Raw genomic sequence first — 18903 nt, 5'->3', positions numbered from 1 at the left:
AGCTTCATCCTCAAGGGACATCATCTGCTTGACACAATAGGGAGGCCACAGCTGATTTCTATGCTGTAAGAGTGGCTGGGTGAGTGAGTGAGTGTGAGAGGGAGAGAGAGAGAAAGCATGAGAGGGTCAGAGAGAGAAAGAAAGAGGGAGGAATGTGAAACACCAACAGGAACATTCCACCCACTTCTTCTCCTGCATGCAGCAGCTTTACGTTTTCTTGTGTTCTTTTGTGTCAGGCCTCTGTCCCAAACGTGAGAAATTATTGTCACATGCATACATGAGATCGAGGCAGAAACATGGCTCATGTAATCACTTATATGTTAATGTCCCTTACCTGGCTGGAATTTATGTGTTTTATTATTAACCACCATTTCTGTGCTATGACTGAGTCTGTAGCAGTACTTTGTTGAATTTGGGAACTATCACAAAGGAACAATAATAGTGCTGAGCAGATAGTAATAGTAACAATTTCAGTATGGTATCATTGCTATTAGCCCAATTATTCATTGTGTAACGATTAAAAGTACTGTATTAGAGTTATGATAATTGTGATTATCAATTATCATATGATAATTGTGATTATCATCAATATGAGTTGTGTTGTCATAAAAAATATGAGCCAAAAGTAGCCAATCAGCAATAAGCATTAAAAACACGCCCAAAACTAACAAAACAAATTACAAAAACGTCAAATCTATAATCCATCAAAATCAAATTACAAAATATATACTTATTTGTAGTCAACACAACAAAACCATTTTGAATTCCTTTCACCCAAAATATATTGGGCGAGCGCGCTGGTTAACTAACATCTGGGCAGCGCTGCGAGACATCGAACATAGGTGTCAATAACTAAATTGTGGCAACTAAATATAATTTGTAATTAAACACCATCCACAAATCTTACTTGATAGTGTGTGTGTGTGTGTGTGTACTGTCGGTTACACTAGATTTAAGATAGACGTATACAATGTACTCTAAAGAATAAACTGCCAAATAAAACAGTACAGCTGTGCTGTAACTTTTTCCCATTCTTCACCTTGTCGCGAACTGCTACTGACTACTTTATGTTACAAAGTTACTAAACTGATGCTTAAGAGGCACGTGACAAAGTATTAATGTAGATATGTGTTACTTTGGATCCAAAAGTCGCCAAATCAGCCCCTGTTATTATGCAGAAGCGTGTGCAGATGCTTCGCCCCATGCCAGCACAGATGCTAAGTAATTAGCGAAAGCATACGATTTAGGTCATAGAAATGTATCAAAAGCAAAACTTATCTCAGTAACTTACCCAAAGAAAGTCGAACACAGCAGACGACGATGACTAATACTTTGCCCGAAGAGAAAACGGGTAATTGGCCCATATTTTCTGTAAAATCCACATAGAGTCGCCAGCGCGAGGCTGAGCTCTGTCTCCGGTTAGGTGAACTAATCTTCTAAATGTGTCGTCAAGAACAATATTATTACGGAGTTAAAATAATAAAAGGCCCCGTTCCCCTTGTTTCGTCCCCGTCTGTTTTTACTTTAAAATTTTCGTTTTCGTTTCTATTTTCCTATAAAAGACTGTATTGCGTTTCTTCACTCCTCACCTCGTCGCTGAAGTCACTCAGAGAAAAATCTATTCCTCCGCAGAAGTTACAGAGGAGGATCTATCTGAGCAGTATGAGTTTCGGCACATTTGAAAGTACACTTTGACACTCACCAAACCAACATCGCATTACAAATTGATTACTGAGATATTTTTGTGTTTGTACTTGTGGAACTGTTTTAGAATTCCACTTTTCTACTTTTATTTTTCTCTGTCGCCGCGGCGGAGGAATTTTCACATATTTTCTACTTCTCAAAGCTTCGTATGACTGAAATTTAACCCGTTCATAGATTTTCTTCTCTCCCCACATGGGCCTCGATGTTGACGCTTTTCCGTTCAGCCTTTTAACTCCCACACTTTCCTAATTGTACTACTATAGGTTGCCCTCATTGGCAGGTTTACTGGCATTTGTGACTCATGAAGGTGATCAGAATATTTCCCTTCAATAACTATACCATAGTGTTTACTGTCAATGTTGTTTTGATGAACAATATTACTTTCAATAACCAGATTAGTAAAACAAATAAGCAACATCAATAAACTTGCAGTCACAGTGCAATCTGGTAGCCTACCTTATATGGTGTGATAGGCTATACATTTTAATAATTTTAGGCCTTGTCATACAGTATAAGACAGGCTGTCTTGTGATTTGTGATATCATAGCCTACTTCTATCATGAGGAGTGAGAACAAGAGCAGCACTTTATTGGTATCATTTAACCTCCAATATAACAATAAACTGAATTACTTTATATTCACAGATACTAACAACAGTTATTGCAGGCTATTATGGTCACATCATTCTGATCCAGGTGTAAATCACTAGCTCATGACCTAAACACAGAGCTCATCCCATTGTTTGTTTTCACACCCTGTTAGAGAAACTTTGCAGGACCCCTGCTGTTGGGACCATAGACATTAAATCCAGGACGTCCGTCTGTCCCTATTGACCCCTCATGAAAGAGCTGGGACCAGGGGGAGCAAATTGATCTCCTCAGGGGTTCCACCTAAATCAAATCAAATCAAATCGTATTGGTCACATACACGTGTTTAGCAAATCAAAAATCACATTTCTTTATATAACCCTGATATCTCAAAGTGCTGTACAGAAACCCAGCCTAAAACCCCAAACAGCAAGCAATGCAGTTGTTGAAGCACATTGGCTAGGAAAAACTCCCTAGAAAGGCCAGAACCTAGGAAGAAACGTAGAGAGGAACCAGGCTATGAGGGGTGGCCAGTCCTCTTCTCTTAACAGAACATGGCCAAGATGTTAAAATGTTCATAAATAACCAGCATGGTCAAATAATTGGTCTGGGACAGGTAGCACGTCCGGTGAACAGGTCGGGATTCCATAGCCGCAGGCAGAACAGTTGAAACTAGAGCAGCAGCACGGGCCAGATGGACTGGGGACAGCAAGGAGTCATCATGCCAGGTAGAGACATGGTCCTAGGGCTCAGGTCCTCCGAGAGAGAGAGAGAGAGAGAGAGAGAGAGAGAGAGAGAGAGAGAGAGAGAGAGAGAGAGAATTAGAGAGAGCATACTTAAATTCACACAGGACACCGGATAAGACAGGATAAGTACTCCAGAAATAACAAACTGACCCTAGCCCCTGACACATAAACTAATGCAGCATAAATACTGGAGGCTGAGACAGGAGGGGTCAGGAGACACTGTGGCCCCATCCGATGATACCCCCGGACAGGGCCAAACAGGAAGGATATAACCCCACCCACTTTGCCAAAGCACAGCCCCCACACCACTGGAGGGATATCTTCAACCACCAACTTACCATCCTGAGACAAGGCCGAGTATAGCCCACAAAGATCTCCGCCACGGCACAACCCAACATTTAGCAGATGTTATTGCGGTTGTAGCGAAATCCTTGTGCTTCTAGCTCTGACAGTGCAGTCATATCTAACAGTTTCACAACATATACCCAAAAAACACGTAAATCTAAGTAAGGAATGGATTGAGAATATATATACATATATGTCAGAGCGGCATTGGACTAAGATACAGTATAGTATAGAATACAGTATATACATATGAGATGAGTTTCTTTGTTGACTACGAACTTTCTTTACCCACTGGGACAGACTATGTTTGTTCTCACAGTCGGGACTCTGACTCTCTATTGGTTACACAGACTTTTGGCCTCCCATCCCATTCTAACCACCTCTCGACTGCTTAGTATTCATGTTACCTGATGAAACTGCTGTACAATATGATCTTGTTGCCGTCTGATGCACATTCAGATGTCATAAATCAGCACTGCAGAGCTCCCCTCTCCTATGCCGTGCCTTGATTGTATTACTGTTGATGATATCTGGAAATGTGCATGTACACCCTGGCCCATCTACTGTTGCTAGCTCCAATTCTGCTCTGATATCTGCTTCACTGATTTCTGCTCCTGTAAAAGCCAGGGTTTTCTGCACGTTAACACTAGTAGCTTATTACCTAAAATGGATCAATTGAAAGTGTGGGTTCACCCCTCCAATCCAGATGTGTTGGTAATTAGTGTTTTGAATACTGATATTAACCTTTCTGGTTATAACCTTTTTCGGCAAGACAGATCTTCCAAATGTGGGGGAGTGGCAATCTTTACCAAGGATCGCCTTCAGTTGTCTCCAACCCAAACAATTTGATGGTTTAATCTTTCAAATAGCTCTTTGTTGACTGTTGTGATCATCTTCCATTTTTTTATTTAACTAGGCAAGTCAGTTCAGAACAAATTCTTATTTACAATGATAGCCTACCGGGGAACAGTGGGCTAACTGCCTTGTTCGGGGGCAAATTTTTACCTTGTCAGCTCAGAGATTTGATCCATCAACCTTTCAGTTACTGGCCCAACGCTCTAACCACTAGGCTACCTGCCACCCCAAAATTATTAAAGTGGCTCGTGTTTATTGTATAGAATACAATACAGTAGATTCATATGAAATGGGTGATGCAATGTGTAAACACAATTTAAAACTGACTAAGATACCGTAGAATAGTGTAGAGTGCAGTTTCTACATATGAGATGAGTAATGATTGATACGGAACATTATTAAAGTGGCTAGTGATCCATTTCTGAAAGTGGCCAGTGATTCCTAATCTATGTCTATAGGCAGCCACCTCTGATGTGCTAATTATGGTTGTTTAGCAATCTGATGGCCTTGCGATAGAAGCTGTTTTTCAGTCTCTTGGTCCCAGCATTGATGTACCTGTACTGACCTCGCCTTCTGGATGATAGAGGAGTGAACAAGCAGTGGCTCGGGTGGTTGATGTCCTTGATGATCTTTTCGGCCTTCCTATGGCATCTGGTGCTGTAGGTGTCCGGGAGGGCGGGAAGTTTTTCCCCCGGTAATGCGTTGGGCAGACCGCACCACCATCTGGAGAGTTTTGCGGTTGTGGGCGTTGCAGTTGCCGTACCAGGCAGTGATACAACCCGACAGGATTCTCTCAACCTAACTCTATTGTTGCTGTAATAAATGTCAAGACAAGCCTTAAGGCTGCAGGGTAAATGTTAGGTAAAGCACAAAAAAACGAACAAAACTGATCACACATTTGCTCACTTTCTATTCCTTTATTTACAGTAACATCCATTTCTCTTTCTCTCTGTTCTCCCATCTGGCTTCATGAAACACTATATATTCTCTTTTAACAGCCAGGACACAAATTCACTGCTGTAGAAACAATTCATGCAAGTAAAAAATATCAAAAGAGTTTAATGGTAAATCATGAGTTGGCCTTGTGAAAATACACTCTATCCCAAATGTGAAAATCCCAAGATACATGAAAATGACGCAGTCTTAAACAGGTACTATGATATAAATTTCACAATGGAGTCTGCGGTCATATGTGTCAAAAGTAATGTAAAAGGAAACATTACATACGGTCATTGTCTAGTGTACTGTATTCATATGATGTAACTCCGGATGTGGCCTTCCGAAGTGTGTATGAGAGTGTGGGCCTCTAGCTTAGCCATGTGCAGAACTAGCCGATTACTGCAGTTCCTCATTACTATTGCACTGATGAAAAAGAAGCAGGGACTTAAGAGAAAATAAATCAAATACATCATAATAGAGTTGGAAAACCCCTACTTGGTCAGCTATAACACATGGCATCATACCTCAGCATCAACTCTGAACAATGGATGTACTACTAGAATACGGGTTGCTTTATGTGTCTCTGCATTCATTTTTTCAATCCTTTCTTGGTGCATTGGTGTCTGGCCGCCACATGCTCATTAATTACTGTTCTCACAAAAAACTCAAGTATTTTTAATAACCAAGGACATATAGCTGGAAACTACCCCACTCACTTCAGAGTCTTTGATTGAACAGTGCAGTGTCACAAAGAATGACCTGAACAATTCGTCTTAGCACCCACTTCCTAATGTGGGTTGGCAAAACAAGGATACAAGCTATTAAGATAAAGAAATTGATCTGTTCAATTAAGGAAGATGTAGGCCAATAGATATTGAAATGTTCTGTATAGTTCTGTGTATGTATAGTACTGGAGATTCAACATGTGTGTTTGTCAATCGATATTAGAGCAGTGCAGTTCACACCAGTGTAGTGATCATCAGGAATACTCCAGCTGTCAGACAATAGATTTATAGCGATGGACATTGGTGTCAGGGGGCAGATAAAGGGCTGCAGAGTAATTGCCGATTGGTCCCCCCCCACACCACAACTCCCCCACCCTGATTTGATAACCGTGGGAAACCAAATCACCGGTTGTCATTCTAGAAGGAAGTAACGTTCTGTAGGGGCTTAGTTGGCTAGTGGAGTTGTTTACATGTAATTCACTACACTCATCTATAAAACATGTCGCCTAGGACTGATCCACTAAACAGAACTGAATACATACAAACGGATAGAAATAGTTATACAGTTAGTGATAGCTGGCGTTATTTAATTAACCTCATGCATCAAACATGGCCCCTCATTGTGGCATCCTAGACTGGTCGACAGAACAGAGACCAACAAAGATCAAAGACCACAGGACAGTGGACCTAAAGTGTTGAAGTGTCGATGCCCCCCCCCCTCACGCACACCATGCCGGAAACATCACCCATCTTAATGTCCCTTCAAGTGAAATGGGAGCCGGGTGACAGGAAGCAACGGGTATATTTAGGGAAGATTATGACCCCTTTCTCACCGACCTGTCACTGACCTGTTTAGACTTACAGACAGCTATACTGCGGATATACAGTGGCTATCAGTTAGAGGACTAGATGAGTTACAAGATCCTAGTAGATGAGAGACAAGATTTGCCCTCTGTCACCAAACAGATATTTTGTGAGTGGACACTGCATTGGATGCAACTGTTTTCTTACATCAGCCAATGTTAAAAGCCCAAATGCAGCCATTTTTATCTCAATATCAAATCATTTCTAGGTAACAATTAAGTACCTTACTGTGATAGTTTTCAATCAAAATGGTCAAAAAGAAACAAAAATACCTTCTTAGCAAGAGCAATTTCTCAAGCAATATTTTTTTTCTAGGACTGTCTGGGAGTGGTCTGAGTGGGGAGGGGGAAACTGAAAACTAACTGTTGTTGTCAGAGAATTTTGGAACTCTCTTTCGTATTGGGCTATTGTCACCAGGCAGGCAAAAACTCTATCCCACAATTTTTTTAATTTAAATTTTATAAATGTTTCTCCCCAATTTCATGGTATCCAATTGTTAGAAGCTACTATCTTGTCTCATCGCTACCACTCCCAAACGGGCTCGGGAGAGACGAAGGTTGAAAGTCATGTGTCCTACCGATACACAACACTACCAAGCCGCACTGCTTCTTAACACAGCGCGCATCCAACCCAGAAGCCAGCCACACCAATGTGTCGGAGGAGACACCGTGCACCTGGCAACCTTGGTTAGTGTGCACTGTGACCGGCCTACCACAGGAGTCGCTGGTGCACGATGAGACAAGGATATCCCTACTGGCCAAGCCCTCCCTAACCCGGACGATGCTATGCCAATAGTGCGTCGCCCCACGGACATCCCGGTTGCGGACGGTTACGACAGAGCCAGGGCGCTAACCCAGGGTCTCTGGTGGCACAGCTGGTGCTGCAGTACAGCGCCCTTAACCACTGCGCCACCCGGGATGCCCCCGATCCCACAATAAAAAATAAAAAACACCCCACAATTTCACAGTAATTTTTCAAACCCAATATCCTTTTAGTTACGGCAACTGCATGCCCGCAACCGCATGGCTCTCCAGAGGGTGGTGCGGTCTGCCCAGTGCATTACCGGGGGAAAACTACAGCACCCGATGTCACAGGAAGGCCAAAAAGATCATCAAGGAAATCAACCACCCAAACCACGGCATGTTCACCCCGTTATCATCCAGAAGGCGAGGTCAGTACAGGTGCATCAAAATTGGGACCGAGAGACTGAAAAACAGCTTCTATCACAAGGCCATCACACTGGTAAATAGCCATCACTAGCCGGCTTCCACCCGGTTATGCAACCTTGCACCTTCGAGGCCGCTGCCCTATATAGACTTCGAATCCCTGGCCACTTTAATATTGTAAAACTAGTCACTTTAATAATGTTTAAATAATGTTGACATACTGCTCTACTCATCTTATATGCAGAGTACCAGTCAAAAGTTTGGACACAGCTACTCATTCCAGGGTTTTTCTTTACTTTTACTATTTTGTACATTGTAGATTAATAGTGAAGACATCAAACTATTAAATAACACATATGGAATTGTGTAGTAACCAAAAAAGTGTTAAACAAATCAAAATATAACCACCCTTTGCCTCTCAACTAGTTTCATGAGGTAGTCACCTGGAATGCATTTCAATTAACAGGTGTGCCTTGTTAAAAGTGAATTTGTGGAATTTATTTCCTTCTTAAAGCATTTGAGCCAACCACTTGTGTTGTGACATGGTAGGGGTAGTATACAGAACATGGCACTATTTGGTAAAATACCAAGTCCATATTATTGCAAGAATAGCTCAAATAAGCAAAGAAAAATGACAGTCCATCATTACTTTAAGAAATGAAGGTTAAGCAATGTGGAAAATGTCAAGAACTTTGAAAGTTTCCTCAAGTGCAGTCACAAAAAAACATTAAGCACTATGATGAAACTGGCTCTCATGAGGACCGCCACAGAAAAGGTAGACTCAGATTTACCTCAGCTGCAGAGGACAAGTTCATTAGAGTTACCAGTCTCAGATATTGCAGGCCAAATAAATGCTTGGGCAAACACGAGCAATGGACATTAGACCGGTGAGAATCTTTCTTTTGGTCTGATGAGTCCAAATTTGAGATTTTTGGTTCCAACCGCCGTGTCTTTGTGAGACGCAGAGTAGGTGAACGGATCATCTCTGCATGTGTGGTTCCCACTGTGAAATATGAAGGAGGAGGTGTTATGGTGTGGGGGTGCTTTTCTGGTGATACTGTCTGTGATTTATTTAGAATTCAAGGCACACAACCATATACTACCCACCATTGCGACCTGTACGCTCTCGTTGGCTGGCCCTCGCTTCATACTCGTCGCCAAACCCACTGGCTCCATGTCATCTACAAGACCCTGCTAGGTAAAGTCCCCCCTTATCTCAGCTCGCTGGTCACCATAGCATCTCCCACCTGTAGCACACGCTCCAGCAGGTATATCTCTCTAGTCACCCCCAAAACCAATTCTTTCTTTGGCCGCCTCTCCTTCCAGTTCTCTGCTGCCAATGACTGGAACGAACTACAAAAATCTCTGAAACTGGAAACACTTATCTCCCTCACTAGCTTTAAGCACCAACTGTCAGAGCATCTTACAGATTACTGCACCTGTACATAGCCCACCTATAATTTAGCCCAAACAACTACCTATTTCCCAACTGTATTTAATTTATTTATTTATTTTGCTCCTTTGCACCCCATTATTTTTATTTCTACTTTGCACATTCTTCCATTGCAAAACTACCATTCCAGTGTTTTACTTGCTATATTGTATTTACTTTGCCACCATGGCCTTTTTGCCTTTACCTCCCTTCTCACCTGATTTGCTCACATTGTATATAGACTTGTTTATACTGTATTATTGACTGTATGTTTGTTTTACTCCATGTGTAACTCTGTGTCGTTGTATCTGTCGAACTGCTTTGCTTTATCTTGGCCAGGTCGCAATTGTAAATGAGAACTTGTTCTCAACTTGCCTACCTGGTTAAATAAAGGTGAAATAAAATTAAAATAAATAAATAAAACCAGGATGGCTACCACAGCATTCTTTTTGTTGACCTTCCTGTAAGATTTGACATTTAGATTAGATTAATTTATTAGTCACATGGACAGGGTCGCAAACGTGTGCATGTGACTAACGTGGAACTCATAAACTCGGAAATCCAACAGTGCAGGTCAAAAACAGAAGTCAATAATAAAAATAATATATATATACTGTATATACATATTTACAACTGTAACAATGATGAATGTCCATTGGGGGTAGGGTAAATGTCCATTAGATAAGAGATGCGGCCTGAGACCTTGGTCTCTGTACTGTCTCCACACACTGATTGAGATATGCAGCGAATGACCTATTACAAAATACCATACAAAACTCCATCAGGTTCTACAGCAGCACACAATATCATATTTCACTTGATGTTAATGCATGCAAATCTGCTTATTTCAAGACCTCACCAGAACAAGTTGGTTAGCAGTGCATGAGGATTGTGCTTGTGCTGTCATTGGCGCGCCAACGTGCCAAGTCATGGTGTTCCACAGTGGTCAGGATTAGAGGGTCATTGAGCGCGAACCGCAGACCCATTGACCAGGCAGGCAGGATATAGGCTGGATACCTTCAGAGCAAATGGGTCCTGCTAAGGGGGATGTGGAGAAAGCAGTGGTCGGTGGGGAAGCACTTTGAAGGTGTGAGGTTCTTTGGGGAAGTGGGAGATGAGGAATAGGTCCTGAAAGGTGACCTGGGTGCTGGCAGGGCCAGGTGGGCTAGAATGTGCTGCTGTGCATGGGATCTTCCCTGAGCGGCCCTGCCGTCATCCCACCCTACTCTGTCCTGGGCTATTTATACTGCACTGTGGGAAAAGGATGGCCCCAGCAGTGTGAGCTGGGTTCTGCAAGGTTTGTTTCTCAAAGTAATATTTATGACCCGGAGGCTCAAAGACATGAAATGTGGAACTGTCTGCCACAGGGTCCAGGTCTGCTTGTAGGGTGGGAGGGTTGAAGCTGATGTGACCGGAGCAGATTAGTTAGAGGAATAAATGGGGAGTCCTGAGGTCAATACCAGGACCTCTTTAATACACCATAACAAATGCATGTGTATGTTGGAGTCATTTGACTTGGTATATGGGCTGAAGTTGGAGTTCATAGTGTCAGATCCCTCCCCCTGCCTCTCTAGCCCCAAGGTACACTGAGGTCAAACTAATTTACAATAGTCCATGACATTTTAACCACACTAACACACTGACTGGGTGAGAATGTGAGAGAGGAAGGGAGTGGGAGGGGGAAGAGAGAGAAAAAATGAAAATAAAATGGTACTGGTGCTGTAAGTCAGTGGCGAGTGTTTATCAGGCTTGTGCAAGTGAATGCAATGGTGTGTGTATGAGTGCATGTGTGTGTGTTTGTACTTGTGCGTGTTTCTGTGTGCGAGTTTGACACACTGAGTAGGCTAGTAGCCAATGCTCAAAAAGGGCTTTGGTTTTTGATAGTCCCCTTCCCGAAGCACAGCCATGTTTTTCACTAAGGTCTCCCATATAAAAATTAAAATATTTTTAAAATGGTTAAAGTGATAGATATTTTTTACACACCCCCTTAACTCAAACAATGCAGAATAATGCCTGGCTGGAGGGGTGGTGAGTGACCTAAGCTCATGTAACCCAATATCGCAAGCTCTGATATTGCAAAAAATGAGCAAGTAGTCAGTTGTCTGCACTACATACACAAACAACAACATTAGGATATCTTAATGCATCTTGGAAATATAGACCTGTAAACACACAGATACAATAGTCTGAAATATCAACTATGAATATTTATGATGAACATAAACCTCACTTTTTGGTTGCTGTTCAAATTTGCTCTCCTTCAGTGCTGTATGGTGCCAGTGGAGGCTGCTGAGGGGAGAATGGCTCATAATAATGGCCGGAACGGAGCAAATGGAATGGCATCAAACACCTGGAAACCATTTGATGTATTTGATATCATTCCGCTGATTCCGCTCCAGCCATTACCACAAGCCCGTTCTCCCTAATTAAGGTGCCACCAATCTACTGTGGTATGGTCCTGCTTGAGAAAAAGGAATACATGTTTTTTGATGTTATGGCCATTGTAACCAGCTCTAAGGCAAGTGGGCTCAGACACTGAAAATTGTCATTTTTCCCAGTCAAAGGTTCCTCTGTGGATGTTATATGTTTAGCCCCTACTCCTGCAATTACGTTAGGGGGCCCCCATAGATTTGCTCCAAATCCAATATGGCTGCCACATTACCATTAAATGGTTGTTTAATCACCTGTATCTGCACATGTTTTAAATGAGAGCCATTTTTCAGATTTGTGTACTTTACTTCTGACCTGTACTCAATACTATTTTTGTGTGTGTCAACTACTGTATGTTAAGAATCCAATATGCCCACCATATACACTCAAACACCTTGTTCTGGATATATAAAAAGGCAGCAGACAGCTTGGCATGGCAACACCAAGTATTCTTAGTCACAAGCCTTTTTGAGGATCAATAAGACAACTAGGAGTCTCCAACGAAAGGTAAGAAAATCCAACCCTGGACTCTAACATCCTCTCCCTAACTCTACAACTTTCCCCCACTGTGGTATAACTTGCCCCTCCAGGATTGGGCTCTTAAGTTACCTCCCCTATCATTTAGAAGTGAGCTTTGATTCATTGCTAGTCCAATACATCTGCCTGAATCCAACATGACCTTATCCTGGCTCACTGCATTTGCGATGTACATTAGGATGTTCCGGTGCAGGTTGACCAGGTTGATCTGCCACATTGCTTCTTCCAGACAATCACATCCACTATCCTGACTGTCTGGCCTGGAGTTGCCATATATGTTGACTTGGTGACAGTTATGGTGTATGTGGAGGATGCAACCACACATGACAAGCCATGGTTCACTACAATGAACCAACAGAACCTGACACTCATTTGATAAGAAATACCATCAACTTATTGGGCCTTCATGTCATAGGACTTGCACCTCCCAAATGTCAATGTTATCCTGAATCTCCCAGAACTGTCCATGATAGGCCCACTCCACCATCACTCCTCCCCTCAGGCAGTTACTAGAGACAGAGACACCATGGAACTGGACTGCCACATGTCAGGAGGCCATTCCGCAGCCAAAATGCTGTCTGGAAAGTTCTGCCCGTGCATTGTTCTCATATGTACCTATTTTGCTACCAACCCTGGCTGGCCAGCCCATGTTACACTTGAACTGGACTCACATGAAGAATGAGCATTCAAGCTGGGGTGACTCATGCATTGGTTTGGGAAACTACAGTAATCCCAACATCCCTGTACGGACATGCCATTTATGGCAAACAAGATGCACAGTAGGATGGTAAAACTTGCTGTATGTGATCATTTATGGCGGCTGGGTATTGACTGTGAGATAGTGGTCTTTGTGGACCATGCTTCATCAGCTCCACCTGCTCTGCAACCATTTTACTGTTCATCAAAGCCCAGGGATCATCTTCAAATGTATATGTGTGTGGAGCTGTGCTTCGTCCCTCACAACCAACGATTCTTAGTCATAATCTATGACCTACACTCCAAGTAACCTCTAATTAACCTGAGTTCACCCTCACTGGTTCAGTTACTCTCCTCATGTCCTGCTGGGCATGCTCCAGTCCGCAATCAATGCCAACCACCCACAGTTAATATCAGCCAAATTATAATCCTATCTGACTTCCAAAGGAGTATAAAGAAATATGTAGGATGTGAACTGCAAGACTTTTTGCCACATTCAACATTAAAAAGTCTGTTTGTGACAGCCCTTTCACTTGCACAGAAAGGATACTACCCTTGTCGCTGCAGCTTGCACAGAATGACCAGTTAGCTGTGCAAGCTGATCAGGCCCCAGAACTACAACCACCACTGGCTGCTGATCAGGCCCCAGAACTACAACCACCACTGGCTGCTAATCAGGTCCCAGAACTACAACCACCACTGGCTGCTGATCAGGCCCCAGAACTACAACCACCACTGGCTGCTGATCAGGCCCCAGAACTACAACCACCACTGGCTGCTGATCAGGCCCCAGAACTACAACCACCACTGGCTGCTGATCAGGCCCCAGAACTACAACCACCACTGGCTGCTGGTCAGGCCCCAGAACTACAACTACCACTGGCTGCTGGTCAGGCCCCAGAACTACAACTACCACTGGCTGCTGGTCAGGCCCCAGAACTACAACCACCACTGGCTGCTGGTCAGGCCCCAGAACTACAACTACCACTGGCTGCTGATCAGGCCCCAGAACTACAACCACCACTGGCTGCTGATCAGGCCCCAGAACTACAACCACCACTGGCTGCTGGTCAGGCCCCAGAACTACAACTACCACTGGCTGCTGGTCAGGCCCCAGAACTACAATCACCACTGGCTGCTGGTCAGGCCCCAGAACTACAACTACCACTGGCTGCTGGTCAGGCCCCAGAACTACAACTACCACTGGCTGCTGGTCAGGCCCCAGAACTACAACTACCACTAGCTGCTGGTCAGGTCCCATAACTACAACCACCACTGGCTGCTGGTCAGGCCCCAGAACTACAACCACCACTGGCTGCTGGTCAAGCCCCAGAACTTCAACCACCACTGGCTGCTGGTCAAGCCCCAGAACTTCAACCACCACTGGCTGCTGGTCAAGCCCCAGAACTACAACCACCACTGGCTGCTGGTCAGGCCCCAGAACTACAACCACCGCTTGCTGATGGTCAGGCCCCAGTAGTACAACCACCACTTGCTGCTGGTCAGGCCCCAGTAGTACAACCACCACTTGCTGCTGGTCAGGCCCCAGAACTACAACCACCACTGGCTACTGGTCAAGCCAAAGAACTTCAACCACCACTGGCTGCTGGTCAGGCCCCAGAACTACAACCACCTCTTGCTGCTGGTCAGGCCCCAGAACTACAACCACCGCTTGGTGATGGCAGGCCCCAGTAGTACAACCACCACTTGCTGCTGGTCAGGCCCCAGAACTACAACCACCACTGGCTACTGGTCAAGCCCCAGAACTACAACCACCGCTTGGTGATGGTCAGGCCCCAGTAGTACAACCACCACTTGCTGATGGTCAGGCCCCAGAACTACAACCACCGCTTGGTGATGGTCAGGCCCCAGTAGTACAACCACCACTTGCTGCTGGTCAGGCCCCAGAACTACAACCACCACTGGCTACTGGTCAGGCCCCAGAACTACAACCACCACTGGCTACTGGTCAAGCCCCAGAACTTCAACCACCGCTTGCTGATGGTCAGGCCCCAGAACTACAACCACCGCTTGCTGATGGTCAGGCCCCAGTAGTACAACCACCACTGGCTACTTTGTCTCCACACCCGTTAAGGACACACTCATGTCCTGGTCACCTCAAAGACTTTGAATCAACCTTGCATACTTAGTTGTAGTGGGGAAAAGAGGGCTATACATATAAACTATTAGAGTAGTTAACTGTTGTACTATGGTTGCTTTCCTGTAACTTGGTTACGCTAATGTGTGCTCGTGTCATGAAAGGCTTGTTATTATATTTTGTGAAATTTACCATTGTTGATATGCTGTAAGTGTGTGAATGAGATTAAAGCAGGAACACACATTGAAAAACTAGTTGGCTTCAGCTATTCAAACACAACAGAGTCATGGCAGTGCCACTCATAGTCCTAGATAAGATGTACCAAGAGCCTTACGAAACCATTTTAAAGACAGAATAACACAATACGAAACTAACATGGGCTACTTACAATCAGGCAAGAGTGTTTGAGTGTAATCATGTTGGACATATTGGATTCAGAATAAAAATTATTCACACCAACAGTATTTATAGGCGTGAGTGTTGTACACAATAATACATTTTATATTTACAGGTGATTTAACCTCCATCAAAGTTGTTATGGTAGCCATATTGGATTTTGGACACCATATTGGATTTGAGGCTAAATATGAAGATCATCAGATTTAATTGCAAGACTAGGGGATGCATTTTCAAAATGATTTAAGGAACATGTCTGAGCCCACTTAGTTTTCTTAGAGACAATTACAAGTCACAACATCAAAAACAATGTAACTGTATGCATTTTTGTCAGGCAGAACTATACAGCGCTGAATATCTATCAATTTAACCACTTTTGCAGTACATGGGAGACCTTACAAAGAGACCTTACAGATATGGAAACACATGCTTGTGATTTGTTATACCTTGGCTATGGGTATCTAAAAATACATTTGGGGCTTTGCCACTAGCCTAGAGATAGTGTAAAGTGAGTGAGCCTGTCGTTTCTCCAGGCGGGGGTTAATTGTATCATAAATTCGGGAGTTGTTAGAGGACAGGCATGACTGGTATTCACACCTCACCATTCTAGCTCAGAGAAGATGCCAGGGATCCACATAGGAGACTATTAATAAACTCAGATGATGCATGACCCTCTCAACACAAGAACCATAGGCCTCCACAGTCAGGTGAAATTGTAAATGGTCTGTATCTCGGTGTACCCAATATTTGTAAGTCGCTCTGGATAAGAGCGTCTGCTAAATGACTTAAATGTAAATGTAATAATGGCAGACAGTGACCTAATATCTGACCGATTCAGACATAGTGCACATTTTCTATTTCTGTTGCCAGACCTGTGACTTTGCCATACATTCTCCCATTTTGATGTGTGTTTAGGGCTACACAGCAACAGACACAGTAGCTGCATGTGATCATGGTGGGAACAAATCTGTTGTAAAGCAATGGTAAGCAAATGGTTTTATTATGGAGAAAACGCTGTCTTGTTGTCCATACTGTATACTCTCATGCCTCACTATGACGGCTGTGGACGGGTGATGGGGCGGTAATGTACACAGAGGGTGATGGGGGAAGCAGGCCGGAGAACAGCCCTGCTCCACGCTGCACCGTGGTCCTCTGTGAGAAGAGGACAGTTCCCAGGCCCCCGTGTGTACGTTGGAGGGTAATAACTCAGAAGGTCCCCCTTACTTCCTCTTTCGGCCATCGCTTTTACGACCCCGTCCACTGCCGTACAGCTGCTGCCTCCATGTGCCTGGATGGGAGGGAGTGTGAGAGAAGAGGAACAGGAAGGGACAGGGAAGCATCAGGACAGCTGGGAGGAGACACACTGGTTGCATGACATTGATTGTTTTTGATATTATTCAATACTGACCAGGGGAAAGGAGGAACTCCCATTGACTGTCACATCATACATCATCAATAACAATGGGTGACAATAGTTTTTAAAATGATATTTTTCCATTATAGTAAATATAATTATATTGAAGTTGTAGAACTACAATAGAGAGCCTTGTACTACTATAGTAAAAACTGATACCACTCCATGTAACATTCAGGGTCACATGCACATTTAAACTCAGGGTAATTTACACAGGACCGTTGTGTGTGTGGGCCTTTATATCATCACATCCTGTCTAGTAAGGCTCTTGGTCTGGACTGAATCCATGTTTCATAAGCTTGAAATATCCATCTGTCATTGAATTTCCACTCAAACAAGGACTACAGAATGTGGCTTGGATGTCATACATTTCAAGGTGCTGCTGCTTTTTAAAGTAAGAAGTGCAGGAGACATGAAGGACTAAGGGTACCTATTCCCCTGTTTGTAAGTCTTTGAAGTAAGCGGGGCATGCATTACCTATTGTGTCTATGTCACTGTGGACTAAATTTGGATGGTATGCGCTATGAACTTAACATGAATGTGTGTGTACGTATGTTGTGTGTGTGTCTGCCTGTGTCTGTATATATATATATATATATATATATATAATCCGTTTATGGTGCCTTTAGTGCATGTGCAGTTTTCCTGACCCCTGATAACACAAAGTATTTTAATCCAATCAGCTTCCTATTCACATGACTGCTACGCACCCCCTGCGTAGCAGTCCTTCAGTCTTTTTTATCAGCCTGACATTTCAGCTCTCCCATAGTAAGGATCATGCCATGGGGTGGAATTCTACTCCACCCTTCCCCCTTCTATACTGCTCATGCTACATAGTAGATATGTGTCTGAGGTGAAGACATTGCATAAATCATCACATACTCATTTTCTACTTTGTTTCCAAATGACACTTTTACAGTTTTGGAGAACTTACAGTATGTGGACACATAACAGGGGAGATAGGGGCAGTGAACTTCATGTATGAACTTCAGTAGGCAGGAGATCACTATTGGAGAAAAAGCAGCCTGATTAAAACAAGTTACTCGAAACAGAAGTTGATGTCGATGTTCCTTCAACATAATTGAGATATGGAGGCCTACATGATTCTATAAGGCAGGGTAGCCTAGTGGTTAGGGTAGCCTAGTGGTTAGAGTGTTGGACTAGTAACTGGAAGGTTGCAAGTTCAAATCCCTGAGCTGACAAGGTACAAATCTGTTGTTCCGCTCCTGAACAGGCAGTTAACCCACTGTTCCTAGGCTGTCATTGAAAATAAGAATTTGTTCTTAACTGACTTGCCTAGTTAAATAAAGGTAAATAAGATATGCTCAAAAATATAGTTAATGTGCTTTTTATGTCGGTTTTTACGAAGTTATGTTTTTTTTTAACCCTGCCCTACTACTACATTTAGTTCTTTGGAGGTTGTGAATACATACGCTTTTTCTTCCCCACTGGTTCTGGGAACAAAGCCATAAGTTTCCTGACTGGTAAAACTTTAACATTCTGAGAACAGAAGTGAACATTTTGCTTGTTCTAGGAGTGTAAATAATGGGCGTGGCCAACACACCTGAACACACTGAACAAGATAGAGGACAGAGAGAGTTTTGTTGACGCTGAGAATGGAATGTATATGTTTTTAAATAACATTCTTATAGCGTTATTTCAACGTTATTAATGCTTTCTTGTGGTTTCTATGGAAAGTTTTCTTAATGTTCTGAGAACATGACTTTAAATAGAACCATGAGGAAATCTGCAGAAAATGTTATGCTGAAGTACTGAAATTCCCACAGAAGAAAGTTGTTTCTTAACGTTCTCTAAACATTCTGAGAACATTACTTTAAATAGAACCATTTGGAAACTTGTAGAAAACGTTATGCTGAAATTAAACGTTAGTACTGAAATTCCCACAGAAGAACGTTTTTTTCTTACCGTTGTCAGAACAATTTGAGAAAACATGATTTTAAATAGAACC

General features: G+C 43.1%; 1 pseudogene across 1 annotated transcript in view; it reads right to left on the bottom strand.

The window, feature by feature from the left end:
* Positions 1-1898, bottom strand: part of LOC124037717 — a 61265-nt pseudogene extending 59367 nt beyond the window's left edge. Inside the window, exon 1 of the transcript XR_006839222.1 lies at positions 1292-1898. The product of XR_006839222.1 is annotated as a neurogenic locus notch homolog protein 2-like (transcript). The remainder of the gene's footprint in view (positions 1-1291) is intronic.
* Positions 1899-18903: the final 17005 nt, after the last annotated feature.

This window comes from Oncorhynchus gorbuscha, linkage group LG06, assembly GCF_021184085.1.
Source record: "Oncorhynchus gorbuscha isolate QuinsamMale2020 ecotype Even-year linkage group LG06, OgorEven_v1.0, whole genome shotgun sequence".
Taxonomy (NCBI): domain Eukaryota; kingdom Metazoa; phylum Chordata; class Actinopteri; order Salmoniformes; family Salmonidae; genus Oncorhynchus; species Oncorhynchus gorbuscha.
The sequence above is the reverse complement of the archived record's forward strand: the minus strand, read 5'-3'. Positions and strand labels throughout refer to the sequence as shown.